This window comes from Silene latifolia, chromosome Y, assembly GCF_048544455.1.
Source record: "Silene latifolia isolate original U9 population chromosome Y, ASM4854445v1, whole genome shotgun sequence".
Classification (NCBI taxonomy): Eukaryota; Viridiplantae; Streptophyta; class Magnoliopsida; order Caryophyllales; family Caryophyllaceae; genus Silene; species Silene latifolia.
Window position 1 is genome coordinate 342,343,716 of NC_133538.1, and position 21,254 is coordinate 342,364,969.

Here is a 21,254-nt window from a genome sequence, read left to right on the forward strand (position 1 = left end):
TTTTGATAACCTTGGTTTTGGTTGTAAAAGGGTCTTTGATTTTGGTTTCTCATTGGAGGTGGGGTGTATGTTGGTTGAGGGTTTTGAACATTTTGGCTTTTGTATGAGATATTTGGGTGGAATTCGGTGTTTTCATTGTAATAGTTGGAATAAGGGGTACCACTTTTGTATGCTTGAAAAGCATTGACTTGCTCATTTGTTCCCCTACATTCACTTTGGTCATGTCCCAAAGTTCCACAATTCTCACATATCCCACTTGGGATTGATGAAGATGCCACCATGGCATTAACATGATGCTTTGGTGATTTTGAGGCTTCTTCAAGCTTAGCTATAGCCTTCTCAAAATTCATGTTGATGGTATCAATATGAGCACTAAGTTGAGCACCCAATTGAGTAATAGAATCCAATTCATGCTTTCCTCCTCTAGTAGCCTTGCGAGGTCTACTATATTGTGAATTATGGACCGCCATTTCCTCAATCTTGTTCCAAGTTTGATTATCGTCAACTTCGGTGAACATACCATTTGATCCCATGTTGAGAATGTTTCTTGAGTTTTCATAAAGACCATTCCAAAATTGTTGTACCAAGAACCACTCGCTAAGTTCATGATGAGGACATGAGCGACAAATTCCTTTGAATCGCTCCCAAGCTTCATACAAAGATTCTTCGTCCCTTTGCTTAAAACCCATAATTTGAGCTCTTAGCATGTTAGTCTTTTCCGGAGGGTAGAATTTTTTGTAGAAAGCTAGAGCCAACTTCTTCCAAGAGTCAATTCCAAGAGTAGCCTTATCAAGGCTTTTCAACCATTGTTTTGCGGTGCCAATTAGAGAAAAAGGAAATAAGACCCATCGAATTTGGTCTTGAGTCACTCCGGTTTGTGAAATCGCATCACAATAGTCACAAAAAGTTTCCATGTGGGAATGAGGTTCTTCACTAGGCATCCCCCTAAATTGGCTTCTTTTGACTAATTGGATAAATGCGGATTTTGCAATGAAATTTCCGGTTAAGTCTTGTGGTGTGGGAGTACCATTGGGTAGGTTCTCCTCGGTTGGTACGGAATGTGATGAAAACTTAGGCATTGTGGGTTGATTGTGTGTTTGATTTTGTGTTGGGTTCTCCTCACCTTCTCTTGCAAAAGGGTTGATGAACTCAATAGTATTTGGTTGAATATCTACAACCTCACCAATACCACTCAAAGTATTTCTAGCAAGTCTTCTATTGGTTGTCAAAGTTCTTTCAATTTCGTGATTAATGGGTAACAAGTTACCTTGTGATCTTCTAGACATGCAAAATATCAAACAACTCGAAAACAATTAGAACAAGCCTTGAGGAGTTTTAATTCCCCAAGGCAAAGAAAGACATAACTAATAACAATCAAAGAAAATCAAATCAAGTTAACACCGTCCCCGGCAACGGTGCCATTTTTGGTCGGTCCGTTTTTAGCTTAGATTTCGGTTACTTATCGATAGGAGCACCTAGACCAAAAAATATTTATAACTTCATAAACAACTCTACTACTAGTAAAGAGGCAAGTAAAGATATTGTTGTAGGATTTTCGATTGCAAGTAGTGGTGTCTAGGGGTGTCACAATTTGGGTTGAGATAAGAAGATCACTAAACTAAATAACAATAGAAGTAAACAAGCAAGATGACTAAAATGAGATGTAAACAATTGATTAAAAGCACTAGGGTGTCATGGGTTCATAGGGGATTCATGGGAATTGATCATACAAACATATTCTCAAATTATAAGCAAGCAATTATTGTTGTGATAGGATCGAGTTGGTTTATATCTTACAATCCTAGGAAGGTTTGGGTCCCGGAGCCGAATCGATTAGATTATACAACACCTACAAGTCGACTTAATCCTCCATACTCAACTATATGCATGGTCTAATGAGACTCGAGTTGGTTTATGTCTTACAAGTCTCATTGAAAAGGTAAGTGATGGGTAAAAAATGCAAGGATTCATTGGCTCGCATTTCATCAAACATAACTTGTGCATAAGTTGAGATCACAACAAGCAAGCAAATAAATTATGTGAACATATTAAATTAAGCATGAATTATTCCCCATGTTGGTTTCTCCTGATTTCCCATTAATCCTAGTTAAGGAAACTACTCACTCATTATCAAGTTTAACATGTTAACAAGGTTGTCAATCATATTAACAAAGAAAAACATGATGAATAAATGAAGATGATTAACAATAATTAAAAAGGGATTAAGGGAATTATACCTAATGATGATTCCAAAATAAAAATGCAAAGAATAATAGAAGTACTTGATGATTGATGGAAGGTTGTCAATCTCCCAATAAACTCAAATAATCTTCAATTACCCAAAATAAAAGATGAACAATAAAGAAATTAAGGAAATGAGATTTGTATTAATACTTGATTAGAAGTTGATTACAAGATTAAAGAGAGATTAGAATAATATAAACTACACTAAAGATTGATAAGAAGAGCATGATAATCTAATTAGACTAATGGGTTATTTATAGTGGGGATTAGGTGCACAAATTAGGGTTACTAAGGGCTTAAATGACGATTAAATCCTTGAGGAATTGCTCCTCTCAAGAAAAGATGCGGGTCTCCTTTTAGCTAGTCTTCTAAAAATATGCGCATCTTCATTGGAATAAGGAAGAGGACATGTCTCTCTGGAGTACAATCTGAGCGTCCAAGGGTCGGGACGAGCGGATTGGCGAGCTTCTGGAAGAGCGGCCTAGTAGTTTGGACGAGCGTCCTGGGGAGCTGCTGGACGGGCGTCCCGAGTGGTGGGACGAGCGGATCCTGGCTCAGCTTCCATTTCTTCTTTTCTTCTTCCAACAATCCTCCGGGATTTTGTCGGGGATGCAAGGATCTTATTCATCATTGCCCATCTACTACATTATGTACAAAGGCCTTCTAGTCTTTTCTTCTCTTTGATGCTTGGTCATTAGATTCGATCAATTTAGCTCTATTTTACCATGAAAATCCAAGGTTTGCACTCCTCTCCTACCAAGGAAACAAAACCTCAAAGAATATGCAAAACAAAGGACTAAAGATAGTAAATGACCCAAATATGAACTAAAAAGCATAGGAACAAGGCTAATTCGGGGACTAAGTATGCTCAAATATTGATCACATCGCCTTCGTTGCTTCATGAGCAAATGCTTCATTCATAATAATGGGAAAAATAGATTAAGCAAATTTGATTCAAGAAGTGACGAAGCTATCTTTATTGGATATTCTTATCATAGTAAGGCATACAAGGTTTTTAATAAAAGGACTTTATACGTTGAAGAAAGTGTTCATGTAAGCTTTCATGAAAATGATTGTTTTGATAAGCCTATACAGGATGACGAAGAAGATCAAAATGAAATGGATTTTCTATTATCTAGGGATGAGGAAGAAAAGGAAATTGAGGCTACAGAAAGATATTTTAATGATAAATGGAAGAGAGTTGAGAGTGTAGTTGATGATACTACAACCTCCTCTCAAAACAAGAATTTGAAAACTAGAGTTATAGCTGGTGACGCTAACACTTTGAATCCAAATCAAAACATAGAATCCAGAGTTATACCTAATTCTACTTGATGTGACTCATATTTGAGCACATTTAGTCCCCGAATTTACCTCGTTCCTATGCTTTATAGCACTTATTTGGGTCATTTACTATCTTTAGTTTCCCATTTTGCATATTCTTTGAGGTTTCGTCTCCTTGGTAGGAAAGGATTGCTAACCTTGCATTTATGAGGCAAAATGGAGCTAAATGGATCACACCTAATGACCAAGCATCAAAGAGAAGACCAACACTAGAGGCCTAGGTAGATAATAGAGTGAAATGGGCAATGATTAAAGGATCCCTGCATCCCCGACATGATCCTTGCGGATTGTTCAGGAGGAAAAGAAGAGAAGCACTCTGTCCAGGAAACCGAGCGGATCGAGCACGATCCGAGCGTCCCAGAACACCAGGATCCAGGCGTCTTGTCCCTAGGACGAGCGGCTTGAAGTGCCAGGACCCGAGCGTCTCACCCAGGATCCGAGCGGATCACAAGTCAGAAGAGCCCGTGCCATACCAGGGGACGAGCGGACCGAGGCAGGACTAGCAAGGAGGATCCGCTCATTTCCCTCAGGAGTAGCATTTCCGCAACTTTTCTTAGGGTCTCAATAGTCATTTAAGCCATGAGTAACCCTAATCCTTGTACCTAATCTTTAGTATAAATACCCCTTTGTACTACCTAGATTAGCATCATCCCTTAATCAACTCTTATCATCTCTCTTAATCACTTCGTAACCATCTCTTAATCAAGTTATAATTCTCTCAAATTAGTCTTAATTTAGTTGTAATACATTTCTCAATATTAATCACATCTTAATCTTTCCTTAATTTCTCTATTGTTCTTCCTTTATTTTGGGTAATTAGAAGATTATTTGGGTTTATTTGGACGATTGACAACCTTCCATCAATCATCAAGTACTTCTATTATTCTTTGCTTTATTATTTGGAATCATCTTCATAGGTATAATTCTCTCTTAATCTTTTTTAAGTATTGTTAATCATTTTCTTTTATTCATCATGTTTTGCTTTATTAGTATGATTGACAACCTTATTAGCATGCTAAACTTGATCATGAGTGAGTAGTTTCCTTAGCTAGGGTTAGTGGGGAATTAGGGGAAACAAACATAGGGATTGATCTATGCTTAATCTAATATGTTTTCATAATTAAATTGCTTGCTTGTTGTGATTTCAACTTATGCACATGTTATGTTTGATGAAATGCGAGCCTATGAATCCTTTTATTTTTTGATCCATCACCTATCTATTTAATGGGGTTTGTAAGCTTATAAACCAACTCGAGGCCTCATTAGACCATGCATAAAGTTGAATAGGAAGGATTAAGTCGACTTGTAGGTGTTGTACAATCTAATCGATTCAGCTCCGGGACCCAAACCTTCTTAGGGATTGTAAGATATACACTAACTTGATCCCATAACAACAATAAGTGCTTGTTATATAATTGAGAACATGTTTGTATGATCAAACTCCCATGAATCCTCTATGAACCCATGACACCCTAGTGCCTTTAATCAATTGTTTACAACTCCTTTTAATTGCCTTGCTTTGCTTTCATTACTTTACTTTCATATTGTTGATTAGTTTAGATTACACATCACCTCAACCCAAATTGTGACACCCCAAGACATAGCTATTTGCAATTGAGAATCCTACATCAATACCCGTCCCTTGGGATTCGACCTTTACTTACCTCCTTCCTAAGACTAGTTTGTAAAGTTATAAATATTGTTTTGGTTGGTAGCTTTTGACGACGAGTTTGAAACCGAACCAAAAATGGTGCTGTTGCCGGGGACGGTGTTAAATGGATTTGATTTTCATTAATTGTTTTTAGTTGTGTCTTTCTTTACCTTGGGGAAGTCAGTCTCCTCAAGGTTGTTATAATTGTTTTCAAGTTGTTTGATATTTTGCATGACTAGGAGATCACAAGGTAATTTATTACCTATTTATTTCGAGATTGAAAGAACCTTAACCAACAATAGAAGAGTTGCTAGAGGTACTTCAAGAGTTGTAGGTATTGGAGAGATTGTGGACATTCAACCAAATAACATTGAGTTCACCAACCCTTTTGCAAGAGAAGGAGAGGATAACCCAATACAAAACCCACCACAAAATCAACCCACAATGCCTAAATTTTCATCACATTCCGTACCAACTGAGGAGAACCTACCAAATGGTACTCCTACAGCACCACATTTAACCGGTAATTTCATTGCTAAATCTGCATTCATACAACTAGTTGAGAGAAGTCAATTTAGAGGGATGCCTAGTGAAGATCCTCATTCACATATGGAGACTTTTTGTGACTATTGTGATGCGATTTCTCAAACCGGAGTTACTGAAGACCAAATCCGATGGGTATTATTTCCTTTTTGTTTAATTGGTACCGCAAAGCAATGGTTGAAGAGCCTAGACAAGGCTACCCTTGGGATTGACTCATGGAAGAAGCTAGCACTTGCTTTTTACAAGAAATTCTATCCTCCGGAGAAGATTAACATGTTGAGAGCCCAAATCACCGGGTTTAAGCAAAGAGATTAGGAATCATTATATGAAGCATGAGAGAGATTTAAGGACACTTGTCGTTCTTGTCCACACCATAGACTTAGTGAGTGGTTCCTTGTGCAACAATTTTGGAATGGTTTATATGAAGACTCCCGCAACATTCTCAATATGGGATCCAATGAAATGTTCACCCAAGTTGATGACAATCAAACATGGGCTAAAATCGAAGAGATGGCGGTTCATAATTCACAATATAGTAGGCCTCGAAAGGCTACTAGAGGAGGAAAGCATGAGGTAGATTCCATCACTCAATTGGGTGCTCAACTAAGTGCTCATATTGACACCATCAATTTGAAGTTTGAGAAGGCCATGGCTAAGCTTGATGAAGCTTCCAAATCACCCAAACAACATGTTAATGCTATGGTGGCATCATCCTCAATTCCAAGTAGAGTAAGTGAGAGTTGTGGAACTTTGGGACATGACCAAAGTGAATGTAAAGGGAACAAGTGAATGCTTTCCAAGCATACAAAAGTGGCACCCCTTATTCCAACTATTACAATGAGAATACCAAATTCCAACCAAATCTTTCATACAAGAGCCAAAATGTTCAAAACCCTCAACCAATATACACCCCACCTCCAATGAGAAATTAAGCTCAAAGACCAAAGCTTTGATGTTCAAAAAGAGGTCCTCCAAATACAAAAGAATGAACAAGAATTTTTCACCCAAGTGCAAAAAGATAGCCAAGCAAAAGACATTACCATCAACAACATACTAGCCCACACCAAGATGCTAGAAACTCAAATGACTCAATTAACATCTTCAAACTCTCAAAGACAAAAGGGGTAATTACCGCCTCAAGGTAATCCCCCTAGACATGAAATGGGGAATGCCATCCATTTAAGAAGTGGTACAAGATATGAAGGGCCAAAGAGGCCAATTGATGAAGATGTCAGAATGCTAGTGACAAGCAAAGAGTTGTGGAGAACTCTAAGAAAGAAGAACCCGCCACCAATTTTCAAAGAAGAAGAGTGAAGAGAAGGATAAAGAAAAAGAGCCTATTGTGATTAGACTTCTATTTCAAAGTCATCAAGTTAAGCCTAAGTTTGATGAAAAACTTGGAAAGTTCATGGAGATTGTGAAGAACATAGAAGTCTCAATCCCATTCACGGAATTGATCAATTATGTTTCGGCCTATGCAAAATACATGAAAGACATTCTTAACAAGAAGAAATCCATCCGAAAGCTAGAGACTATTGCCTTTACCAAAGTGAGTAGTGTTATTCTACAAGGGAGTTCCCCTCCAAAACTCAAAGATCCGGGAAGTTTTTCTATTCCATGCACCATTGGCGACACTACAATCAACAAAGCATTATGTGACCTTGGAGCAAGTGTAAGTGTCATGCCATACTCGGTATGCAAGAGTCTAGGAATGGGAGAACTCAAGTGCACCAACATCACGCTTCAAATGGCGGATCGATCAACAAAGTTACCTTTAGGAGTATGGGAAGATGTACCCGTGAGAATTGGCAAATTCTTCATTCCGGTAGACTTTGTTATTGTAGACATGGAGGAGGATTCCAACATTCTAATCATTTAAGGAAGACCTTTCTTGCACACCGCGGGAGTGGTAATTGATGTGAAACATGGAGAGCTCACACTTGAAGTGGGGGATGAGACAATCACTTTCAACCTTGACAAAACAATGAGAGCTCCCGGACTACATGAGCCATGTTTCACGATCGACCATTATAGCCGAGAAAGTGATAGGAAGAAGTTGGCATCTCAATGCAAAGATCAAGCTATGGGTAAAGAATCACCACCCATATGGAAGAAGAAAGTGGATAATCTTAAAGATGCTCTATCCTCAGAGCAAGGAAATTTCAACGACAATGAGAGCTTGAATAGCTCACCACCAATCATGACAAGAAAGGAAGAAGGCCTCATTGGTCGTGACAACAAGAAAGAGGAGTTGCTCTTGTCAACTTATGATACCATTGGGGAGCAAGTAGATGAAGTTTGTGGTATATGGGATGACGAATTTGAAGGATTAGTCAATCCCTACATCGGCAATGCTATGACCTTAGACCAAGGCTTTGGTGATCCTTGTTATCATCTTGACTTAAGTCATCACCACCATGAAGAACACAATGTGAAAAGGTCTATGCAAGATCTTTACAATGAAAATGAACAAGCCTTCGATTACTTCTACAAGGTGTTGAGCAACATCAACAACACCTTGGCTTTGCCCCCTTAACATCTCATTCAAGAATGGGAGTTTGGTGAAGTCCTCCCTAAACCACCATTTGTAAACATTCTAACCCTTTAACTAGCATTTTATTTCATTTATTGCATTCTTGTCAAATTTTGGAATTGCAATTTCATATTTTGTTCAAGATTTTCATTATGAGAGAAAGTGAGGGAGGTATTTTAATGTGTTTCGATGTGTAGTGTCTGATTTAGTGTGGGGATAGGAAATTCCTAGGCAAACCAAGCCTTCATAGTGCACCCACAATGTTGAACAAAGAAATGAAGAAAGAATGATACGGGAAATGAAGACCCCCACAGGTGGAACTGAACTCGTGGGTGCAGATGAGAACCCGAGCGTCCCAGGAGGGAACTCGCTCGAGCTGGCTTTGATCCGAGCGTCCTGGCTATAAAACATGGGTCTTGGGAGTGCTGGAATTGAAGAAATGGGTCTGTTGCAAAATCTGAGCATATCACATACAGGACGAGCGTCCCAGGCCATAACCCACTCGTCTTGAGAGAAATCCGCGCGTCCTGGCTGCTGTCAAAGTTATCATTCCACGCTGTTTATAAATCCGAGCATCCCCAGGTGAAGCCGAGCGTCCCCAGCAGGAATCCGCTCGTCTTGGCAGAGATCTGTGCGTCCCAGCACGGGTTTGAAATTCCAAAGTATACTGACTGAATATCCGAGCATCCTCAGTCCAATCCGCTCGTCCCCTGCTGCTACTTAACCAAAAACACGGGATCCTCCTTCCTTCCCCAATTCATTTCTATCTTTTACAAATACAAACACACACACTTTCTCCCTCAAAACCCTCAATCGCCTCATCAACAAAACACAAATTCCTCAACCAAATTCATCAAAATGAAAGCAAAACTTCCTCAAATCAAAATTAAACTACTCCTTTATCAACAAAAGACCATCCAAACATCAAAATCCTCACAAATTGAATCGATTTTCTAGGGTTTGAGCACAATTTCGAAAATCCTAAAATCGATTGGGAATTTATTAAAGCTTGAGGAAACAAGGAGCATTTAAGCACAATATTGGTTTGTTAATACAAATTTGACAAGGAGAACAACATGGCAAGAACAAAAGGTGGAAACAAGGCACCCACAACCTCAAATCTATCCAAAAGGCAACAAGCTCTTCTTGCCTCAAAGGCTATGGTAGTGCATCAACCAAGGGTGGAGATTCAAGATATTGCTACTTCTATGGTGGAAGCTACACCTACTCCGGTCATAGAACGATTGCAATATTATCCGGAGTTAAATTTCATAAACGATTCTCATAGGAAAGCATTTGTATCCCTTACTAAGAAGACCATTATTGCTACCAAGTTTATATGTCAAGATGCCTTAGACAAATTGGGTCTGCTTGGGAGAACTAAGACATTTTTCGAGTCCATGAAATTACTTACCCTCTTTGAAATGCAAGAATTGACTTACCCTTCCCTTACCATGGAGTTTTTAAGCTCCTTGAAGGTGACTAAGGTAGATACTCGGAAAAATGTTGAATTCCGCCTTGAGAACAAGGATAGACGAATGCCTATGAGTGAGTTTGGCAAAGTGTTTGGTCTTGAAGAACATTATCATTATGAGAAAAAGCCTTCACAATATGATGCCGCACCCCTTTGGAAAACGATCATCGGGCGAAAATTTGAGTCTTTCCGGGAGTGCCATGTTCTATATATCCACCATCCGAGTATAAGGGTGTAACACCCGTAAATTTTTAGTCTCATTTACTTTATTTTTTAATTATGAGATTTAAAGTTTTAATTTTAATTTATCGGTTTTCGTTAAATCGTTGAATTTGTTCCATTTTACGTCTTATTTTAGTCTGATTTATTCTCGGACCGATTTCTTATTTAAATGACAAACTTTATAAGCAATTGGAAAATATATTTTTGGTGGCCCATTTTCATTTTCATTTGGACTGTGTGTTAGTTGCTTTTAAACAAGTTAATTATTTAACATGATTTATTCTTTAATTCTTTTATTTAAAATCTTTAAGATATTTGACAATATCTCAACTTGATTATTTAACAAGAAAATGAGAAAATATTTTCTTGGTTTGTTAATTTCTTTTGACCAGCGATATCATCTTAAATAATAAGATTTTATTCTTATTCATTTTCTAACAAACTCTTATATTTACCTACATTTATCTTAGTTTTTAAAAAAGAAAAAAAAACCCTACATACGGCTGCGTTTTCTAAGAAAACATATATTACGTACGTGGTTGCCTTCTTGCTTCTTCATTTCCATTCGTAAACGATTCTACGTACGTACTTAACTTGTTGCTTCTTTATTTCGATCCGTCTACAACTTCAGTTAATATTCTTGTTTTCCTAATTTAATTCAAGTTTGTTTTTGATCGGAGTGGACGATTGATTAGTGCGCAAAATTAATTAGAGGCATGGATTAGGTTGATTTTTGTGTTCGTTGTCAACACTATCGAGATTCAAAAGTATACTTATGACAAATATTTTGTAGACTCGGAACTCAGCGAATAAGGTAACTTCGACGTTACTCGGTATTACATGATTTACTTGTAGTTGCATGTATTATTGAGTTTTTAATATTTTATGATGATTTATACCCATATATGATTTTTGAAATTATCAAAATCTGGTTCTATGATTTTTATATATTATTTTGTCTATACATAATTTTAATTTGTCAATTGGGATTTATTTAGTTGATATATTGATTTTTATGCTTTAATCGTTGTTTTGGGTATTAGAATTTTTAATTCGATTTTTATTTTAATTTTTTTCTGGAGAAAATTTTATTTCTAGAGTTTATATTTGATTTTATTCTACGTGGTAAGACGAGTCATGTTATAGTTTGTTGTCTAGTGAGTGGACCTGGAGTTGGTCACCTTTGCGTGACACTGGGTTCCCGAAACTAGTGTAAGATTATGCGGTGACGAGTATAGCTAAAGTGAATATCTAGCCTGAACTTAATTATTTCCATTCTGTCTTTTGAATATTTTGCTTTTAAGCATGCAACACGTTGGTTTTAACGTGATTTGGTAATCATTTTTTGTTACTTATGTTTTATAACATTTCAATTTCTTTGATATATTATTTGCATCTATAACTGTAATACCCGCCCTTTTAGACACCCTTTGACCATCGTTGGCTGACCTTGGGAGCGGTAATAGTCCTTAGAAGTGCGTGCCAAAGTTACCTTGGGTTGTGAGTTATATGTAGTACTCGATAGAGTAGAGGCTACTCGATCGAGTAGCTTGGATACTCGATCGAGTATGTGGGCCACTCGATCGAGTAACGGGTTTTCAGCGAGGGTTTATAATCGCATTTTGTTAAATCCGCAAATCATTTCCGCCTCATTTATTCAGATCCTTAGGTCGCTTCTTTCCCTTCCCTTCACCACATAACCTCTATGGAAGCCATTGAAGGTTCTTGTGCCTTAGGAGAGCATAGCTTGAGTCGGGTAGCGGTCTTTTGCCAGGTTTCTTCTTGTAGGTATGTCGTCATCATCATCCGTATCCTTGTCTTTGCAGTTAGGGTTTGCTTGGTAGTGATAGATGATTGTGTTGTGGATATAGATGTTGCTTGATTGCTGGATATTTCGTATGTTGGCATGGAGTGGTTGCAGTTGCTTAAAGGTAGATTCGCCTACTCAGTTTCTGTGGATAGTCTAGTGTGTCGATTGTCGTGTCGTGGTTGTTGGATTGTAGTTGTGTTTGTGTGGCAGCGTATATGCAGTAGTCGGTTGGTGTATACAGTTTGTTGGTTGTTGTGTATTGCAGTTATCTGTGATTGTTTGTCTCTGGTTCTCGAGGTGCGTCCTCGGCTGAGTGGAGTCACTTGCAGGAGTGGCTTCACGCCCTAGTTTCGCCCTCAGTGGAACCCGCCACGGGAGGGGATGTGCACATTAATGGGACAGGGTTATCGCTCGGTATGATGAGCGGAGATATGGTGGGTACGGCTGCGGTCCCCCACTGGCAGGGCTGATCCAGTGGACAGTCGGTGACGAAGATTGGTTGGAGTGGGTGTGATTGTGTGTGTGTGACTGATTGTGTTGTGTTGTGTTGATAGATGTTGTTGGTTTTGTCATGTCTTATCTCAGTACTGACCTTGTGTGGTTATCTTGTTGTTTCTATGTGCCTGCCGTGATCCTTTATGGTGAGCAGTCGATCTTAGAAGGTGTTGATGTTGTTGATAGCTGGAGTCCTGGCGGGAGGAGTTCTCACGAGTTTCGATATAGATAGTGTGTAGCTTACGAGTTGTATCTTTATTCTATTAAGTTGGTTGTAACGCTTGTAATATAACTATAATTGTTCTTTTATCAACTTTTGATGATTACTTACCTCGGGCAACCGAGACGGTAACGCCTTTATATATGCCGAGGAAAGCCTAGTTAAGGCGCCTCTGAATATGGAGGTGTTACAAAGTGGTATCAGAGCGACGATTTTGGAACCTGTAACCAATGAAAATAATGAACGTATTGAGTCTAATAAAATGAACCTGGTGTATGTATGATGAGAGCCCCAGTTGATGCTAGGTTTTGGATGAGTAGGCTCCCTCATTTCAAAATCTTGGCCTCATTGTGTTGGAATATGTGTCCTCCGACAATAATGCGATCACAACTGTTGATCATGATGATCACATGTTTAAGTCTCATTATAAAGAATACAATTGGGAAGTAATATTTTTACTGTCAACTGGTCCACACATATCGGTAATGATTGGCTGACTAGAGTTTGACATTACTGTCGTGCGACGGTGGTGATCAGTTGATCTCCTAGGTCATACCTATAGGGCAACACTCTTAATTGATCAATTAATTGATCGTATAACGTTACGAGTCAATTAATTTAATTAAAATTGACGGACAATTTTGGAATTGATATTTACGTATCTCATTGAAATTGATTAAAATGAGATACGGTCTGAGTAATCGAATTGTATCATTACTCAGATGAAATTATTGTTTAAGGAAACAATTAAATTTGAATGAATTATTATAAATACAAATTGTTGTGATTTATAATTGGTAAAATATTTTGCTACAAGTAATTATGAATTACTAAGTCGATTTTTGTATATGACGTATTTTTATTAATACGTTGATTTTTAATATGTTAAAAATACATAACAATTTTATGTGACATATGACATGTGACATATTGACAAATTGACAAAAATAAAATGGATCCCATTTTACTCAAATGTACCGAAATTAAGGGAGGATTAAGCATAATATTGTGTTTATTATTTGAGTGGTAAACATGATGATTACCCTAGTTACTAGTCATGCAACCCTAATGCTTATTGTAAAGAACAACTAAAGCATGCATTGGCTCCCTTAATCCCCCCCCCCTTCCACCCGGTTTTTGAGATGAAAAACCATTTTGGTTTTTCATCTTATTTTACCTAATAATACACCAAAATGTTAGTAGTGTATCATTCATACTTTACTCATCTAAAAATAAGAATTCTAGAGAGATAAAAAGCTTCCTTCTTCCTCCTCTCAAAACCGAAAATATTAAGTGTCCTATAATATTTTTGGGTCAATTTTTCTACAAGATTAATATTGTACTAGTATTTATAATATTAATTTTGATTAAGAGTGTGCTTTGGGTATAAAGCTTTGGGAGAGATCCTATACTTGGATCTTAGTTCTTCCACTAAGGAAAGCACAAGAACAAGAGAGAAAGGTGATCTCTCTTGTGCCCTATAAACCGAAAATCCATTGTAAGGATGAATGTTTCTTCTTTATCTTGTTTATTTGTTTGCATGCATAAGATCATTTATTAATTTTATGACAAATTAAATTAAAACATAAATGAATATGTTAAGTATATAGATCTACTTTTCCTTCAATTGGTATCAGAGCCATGGTTGTTTGCATGCAAATCGGTTAAAAGTTTTTCCGAGTTATAAGAATAACATATAAAACTTGTATAATTTGTGTTATTATGAGATATCACGAAATTAATTTATGCATGTTAAAATTTCTGGTCCTAAAATGTTTTTAGGATATTTTGGTTATTTTATGGATTTTTATTGTTCATATTATACAATAATGGCATTAAAATATGATTTTATGAATAAAAATGTCATTTTCGGACTAAATATAGCTAAACTTCGAATTTTCCAGTGATTTTTGGATATGTTATTACATATATTTTTTTGAGATAACCTGTAAATTTTCATAATTTTTTGACTTCTTATGCTTGAAAAATGGATTTTTCATTATTAAATTCGGATTTAGGTGAAAAATAGGTTAATATGAGATAAATTTCGAATCTGGTCATAGGAATTTAGTATGTTGTCACATGCAATTTTACAAGATGTGTGTAAAATAATAGGCTATATTGAAGTCTTTTTGCATGATTTATGGATTTTTAAAGAAAAATAGCATGAATAGTGACTTTATTTGTGAAATATTAATAAAACATACTCTATGACTAAAGAAAAACATTATATGTTGCATTTTATTATCTTTTTCAGATCTAAAATTGAAAAGTTAATGAATATAATTTTTCACATGTTTTTATGATTATTTAGTTAAAACCGATAAACAACAACATTGTTTTTCCGAATAAATTTCGAAATTTTTAACCTAAGTTTTTGAACATTATGAGTGTCATGGAATTTTTCCAGAATGTTCATGAGTTTAAATTTCAAATTTCAAATTTATTTGAAATTTTGTGATTTATTTGAAGTTTATAGCTTATTTCTATAATTTTTGGTCCATTAATGAACAATTTTTAGAAATATGGGTTAATTATGGTCAAATAATTAGTGAAGACTAAATTTTGAGTCCTAAGAGGTTAGGTTAATTAACTTATGCATAAATATGAATTTATGTAATTTTGTGATTATAAAATGTTGAGATCACGCAAATCCGTAAAAACCGAGTAATATACGATATTGGCTATTTAAAGGCGATTTAGCATAAAATTGGGTATGTTCATACATATTATAATGCTGCATTTTCTTTATGATTGTCATAATTTAATTTATGTAATTTTTGAATTATGTAATTTTTACTTAGTATGACCTTAGATTTTAATTGGTATTTCCCGAAATGTATGGGAATATCAATTCGGTTGTAATTTATTGTGATCTCGTATCACCGTTTTGTAATTTAATAGATTTATTTTATTTTAGTTACAAATGTATAATAGGAAATTATGTAATTTGCTATGTAATTTAATTTATCTCGGAGTTCCCAAAGACGGATTTCTTCAAGATGGCGATACATAAAGACGGTTTTACCTCGAGATGCGTGCCACAACCGAAGTTCAAGGGACCAATGGAGTTGGTTTCCGAATATGTAATAGTTAAATAGTTTTCTATTTTTAGGAAGGCCATACTAGGATTTATTTTTATGTTTTGCATTTTATTTATATGTCACATGCATCGCTAAATCGCCATAACTAAAACATGCATCATCATCTTATCGAGTTCATCGACCGTGTCAAATACAATTATCGTAGTTCACCGCTTTAGTTCACTTAAAACGTGATAGATAATAAATTGACATGACCTCTCGCTAAAACAATTAATTGAGACATAGCCTTACCAAATAGTAGAAACCATGAAAACCTATTTCGCAAGGGAGTGCACTCGGCCATCCCGGGGTACAAACCTTGTTACGTAGGGGAAGTGGGTGATGAATGTCTATCCACCGAATTCGTGTTGATGAGGGTTTCATCGGCCATCCCGTGCCCAAATTAATGTGAATTTGGATCATGGACACATTTATTCGAAATTTGGATTGACCTCAACGGAAGTATATGTGACCGTAGTCGCATGTGTTCCGGGCTATAGATAAACATTAGAGTAATTTTATCGACCAAGAGTTCTAAAAGTAGAATCGATTAAACGTTAATCCACCGAGTTATATTAATAAGGGTTCCATCGGCTATCCCGTGGCTAAGTTGATATGAATTTGGGTCTTGGAATCATTTATCTAGTTGGGTAGAGGTCACTAGAGAAATGCATAAAACTTGTTTAAATTAAAAATTTTTCACGAGTATTATTATTAGAACGACATTTGTTTACTCCTATTTTGTTTTGTAGACCACTTTTTTTCTCATAACAAATGGCAACACCAACCCCTAACGCCACGCCTCTCGCTAATACCACATGCCTCCGATCCTTCATGGATCGATGTAAACTTGAAAAGAATGGGTCAAATTTCTCCGATTGGGATGCCCAACTCAAATTAGCCGCGCAAGGTGACGACAAGCTTCGTTGCCTTACCGAGGCCTCTCCTCCCGAACCTACTACTAGGTCGACCGCCGCCACTAGGGAAGCATATGAGGCTTACCAAAAGGAGTCCGCCGCAATGAAAAACGTCTTGATATTTGCAATGGAGGCGGATCTCCAAAGGAGAGCCTTTAAAATGGGCAACGCTAATGAGATTTACTCCAAGCTTGTGACAATGTTTTCACAAACTCCGCGGATCGTCCAATATGAGGCGGCCGTGGCATTCTTTGATCTCGACTTCAAAGAAGGCCAAAAGGTTAGCCCTCATGTGCTCAAACTTATGGAGCTTGTCGAGACCTTGAAGATTCAAAAGGTTGAAATCCCCAAAGAACTCATTGTAGATAGGATTCTACACTCCTTGTCCAAAGTCAAAGCGTATGTTCAATTCCGGGTGAATTTTAACATGCAAGATAAGGATGTGTCTCTTGAAGAATTGCACAAGTTACTTGTGCAAGCCGAGAGGGACATGGGGTTAAATGTGAACCCACCAAAGGATGTGCTTAACATAAGCGCTAAGAGTAAGGGGAAGTTCAAAAAGAATGGGAGGAAGGGTAAGAAGCAAGCTCCCACTTTCACCAAAGCTAAGCCTAATGATGCTAGCACTTCAGAAATCAAGAAGGGTCCTCTTGATAAATGCCATTATTGTAATGGTATGGGACATTGGAAAAGAAATTGTTCCAAATACCTTGGTGATATTAAGGCTGGAAAGATCACTCCAGTAGGTAATTGACTATCCTTTCTTTTATGTTTCTAATTCAACTATGGTATTGTGATACAAAGTTGTGATAATGTATCTCCCTTTTTATTGTAAATAGGGCCTCCACCAAGCAAAGACAAAGGAAAGGAAAAGCAAGCTTAAGAAACCATCGAGGAGCTAGGAATAGCTTTCATGGAGCTTTGCTTTTTATTGTCTTATTTTAAATTATGTTTTGGATTTTTAGAACCTTAAGTTTCCGTGTTCGACATGGAAAGGTATTTTGGATAATTCGTTGTATTTTGGATAATGGTGGCTTGGTTTGCAACCCAAGTCACCCGTTTTATCACTTTATCCTTTGTTCTAAAATTCGTATTTAAATGCTTGCTCTTAGAAACATATGATTATTCACTTAAAGTGATCTAATAGACAACTATAATGACGGGATTCATTATATGTCCACATGCTTAAGGCTTGTGTATGATCATTTATAAAGTGATTTTGAGTCTATGAACTCTCTTAAAGGAATGTCAATCACCAAGTACACTTACGAAATCTAAAACTATTAGTCAAACCTATGAGATAGTTCTCCTTATACTTCAAAAATCATTATTTGTGTCTCATATGCTATCTTTGAATCTCTAGTGTATTTATTCTAAAGATAGAGTGGGAGAAAAATGAGGACACAACTCACACCAAGATAAGATTGTGTAAATGAGATCTACGCAAGAGAGAATGATTTGAATAAAGGTATATCTATTTATATAGTATACCCAATAGATGAGATCTATGGTCTCATGTAAGTGCTATATGACTAAAGAGACCGAGTGAAGTAATCATAAGAGTATATTCTCAAGATAACTACACGAGGAGACCAAAAGAAAGTTTTGGAAGAAAAATGACTAATGTAAAGTCTTAACAAGAGTTTTGACTAAGTTTATGAAAATTTTGACCAATAGTTTCAACCTTGAGATTTACTTAAGAGCCTAAATGAATCAAAATAACATACTAGTTATAAATGAGTTGCAGGATTGGTATACCGATATCTTCAATAGCCAAGTTTTGACCACGCAGATGACATTTCTTAACCTCATTATGAAATGGTTGAACCTCCTTCCGAAAGGGTATTTCGAAGGACGTGTTCTAGATATTATTTATATTTGAATAATGACATCGCTGCACATCATTATGACATGTGTGAGTTAGAGATTAAAATCTCTTTCCATAAGGTTAAGATGAGACCACTTCAAAATAGGTATTTTGAAAGGATATGATGGGAACTTATATGGTTTTATCTTAATAACTTGGCAATGCAATTTATATTTCAATTCTTGAAAAGTTTCGATTGAGAAGTCAATTTCGAAACATGTGGAATTGAGTGGGAGTTAGGATATTATCATGTGAAGACATGGAATTTAGTGGGAGCTATCATCCTTTGAATGTTTACAACTCATCACTCATTGAAGAATGACGAGCTAATACCTTCTTTCATAAAGAAGCATTTGAGTTTTCAATTCTGGATGAAAATGGACTATGATGAATCCAATTACATCAAGGGATGTTGGATAAGTATTGTTAGATACACATCGAATCAACGAGATACGTAGGTATTCAAATGAAAATGGAATTGCCATTAGCAGTCATGGTCGTTCCTTAAACCAAAATATAGTTGATGACATGATTAAAAAGTTACTAATGTTTCCGCCATTAGAATAATCATGCGCATGTCCAATGGTGAATCATATGCATAAGAGCATGATGATTGGGAAGCCTGATGTGACCATTATTTGCGCACATTTAGTCCCCTAATTGAGCCTATTTTGCATACTATTATAACATTCTATGACAATTTTATCCGTCAAAACCTTCCTATTTGCTTTTCTATCGAATTTCATATGTTTTGTAGAAAAGGAGATAATAAGGCGGAAATTCCCGTCATTCGTGCATATTTGGAAGCTACTTGACGATACTAGATGGACTAGTATGAAGAGGAAGCAAAGACTAAAGACCAATCCCGCAAGAATAAAATAGGAATGAGCAAAAAGGGAAGAAAAGAAGGAGAATCATTGCTGAAGAACAATCCGAGCGGATTGTCTCCAATCCGCCCGTCTCCACATTACACAATCCGAGCGTCTTGCTTTGAATCCGCTCGGATTGCCCCACCAGAATCCGCCCGGATTCTAGCAAATCCGCTCGTCTTCCTCTCCCAGAATCCGCCCGTCCCGACCACAATACGCACGGATTCCCCCACAGCACAATTCCGTCTTCTCCAAGCTACAAAGAAAGAAGCCCTTCCCGCAAGAAATACCGCTCCTCCTCCTCGCTCTAAACTCAAAAGTTTAATTACTAGTTTAGCCCTTAGTTAACCCTAATGCACCCACCTAATTTCCACTATAAATACCCCATTTGTAATAATCAAATGAGGGAGTTTGATTTTAGAGAAGTTTTTAGAGTAGAAAATCCTTCTTTAGATTAGATTAGGAGTAGATTAGAATAGATTACTCTTTAATCTTTCCACAAATTACACATTAATCTCTCTTTAATTATTGTTCAAGTTTATTATTCAAGTTTATTATTGGGTAATTGAAGATTATTGGGTTATTATTGGGAGATTGACAACCTTCCATCAATCATCAAGTTTCTTCTATTATTCTTTGCATTATTATTTGGATCACCTCAAGTTTGGTATAATTCCTTTACTCTTTAATCTTTATTGTTTATTTCTTCACTCTATTATCATGTTTATACTTGTTGTGATGATTGACACCATTAATGACATGTTTCCCATGATGATGAGTGAGTAGTTACTTAGCTAGGATTAGTGGGTAATTAAGGGAAACCAACATGGGATTGATTCATGCTTAATCGAATATGTTCACATGATTAAATTGCTTGCTTGTTGTGATGTCAACTTTATGCACATGTTATGTTTGATGAAATGCTAAGCCTATGAATCCTTGCATTTTTACCATCTCTTATCTACTCAACTTGACTCGTAAGATATAACCCAACTCGAGTCTTGTTAGACCATGCATAGAAGTTGATTAGGAGGAAAGTAAGTCGACTTGTAGGTGTTGTACAATCTAATCGATTCGGCTCCGGACCCAACTCTTCCTAAGAACCGTAAGATATAACCCAACTCGGTTCCTCCACAACATTAATTGCTTGCAACCTTGTAAACATGTTTGTATGATCAACACCATGAATCCCCCGTGACCCCATGATATCCTAGCACTTTTAATCAATTGTTTACATCTTTCCTTTTATTGCTCGTTCTACTTTATTGCTTGCATTAGTCTAGACACAACTACAAACCCAAACAAATTGTGACACTAGCATAAATTGAGATAGATAGACTTAGAACCCAAAGCACACCGTCCCATGGATCGACCTCGACTTACCGCTAACTAGTTGTTTGTTGAGTATTATAAATGTGTTTGATTGGATGACCCGACGACATCGTCCGGATCAAAATGGCGCCGTTGCCGGGGATGGTGCTATGTGATTAAGTTCTTACTTGTTTGTCTATTTTAGTTGTGCTTTCACCTTGAGGAACTTGTTCCTCAAGGATTGTTCTTACCATTTTATTGTAGTTTCCATGTTTGTAGTTGTATCTTTATCTTGACTATGATGATGACCCAAGACTTGGTACATGGAGTATGTGGTGGACCTTTTGAGTATGACTATGGGTATGGGGAGTTTGAGGAGCAAGTCAATACAACCCTACCTTATTAATTGTACAACGAAAATCCTAACCACTACCCCAATTTTTCCCACCAAAATTACCACACCCAATATCAACAACAACCACTCACCCGATACCCATTTCACAATGAACTTCAATTGCCACAAAACAACCACTTTCACACATACCCACAACAAAAAGATGAACCCATTCAAAACATGATTCTCCAAATGATGGGAGATCAACAAAACTTCTTCAAACAAATGCTAGAAGAGAGCCGAAAAGAAGATAATGTTCTTAAAGACATTGTTATCC

General features: G+C 36.7%; 2 non-coding genes across 2 annotated transcripts; one reads left to right on the forward strand and one right to left on the reverse strand.

The window, feature by feature from the left end:
* Positions 1–600: 600 nt before the first annotated feature.
* On the forward strand, positions 601–707 carry LOC141635137 (small nucleolar RNA R71). Its single transcript, XR_012539841.1, has one exon. It is a non-coding gene; the product is annotated as a small nucleolar RNA R71 (small nucleolar RNA).
* A 5,348-nt stretch (positions 708–6,055) lies between these two features.
* LOC141636073 (small nucleolar RNA R71) lies at positions 6,056–6,163 on the reverse strand. Its single transcript, XR_012540711.1, has one exon. It is a non-coding gene; the product is annotated as a small nucleolar RNA R71 (small nucleolar RNA).
* Between the last annotated feature and the right edge of the window lie 15,091 nt (positions 6,164–21,254).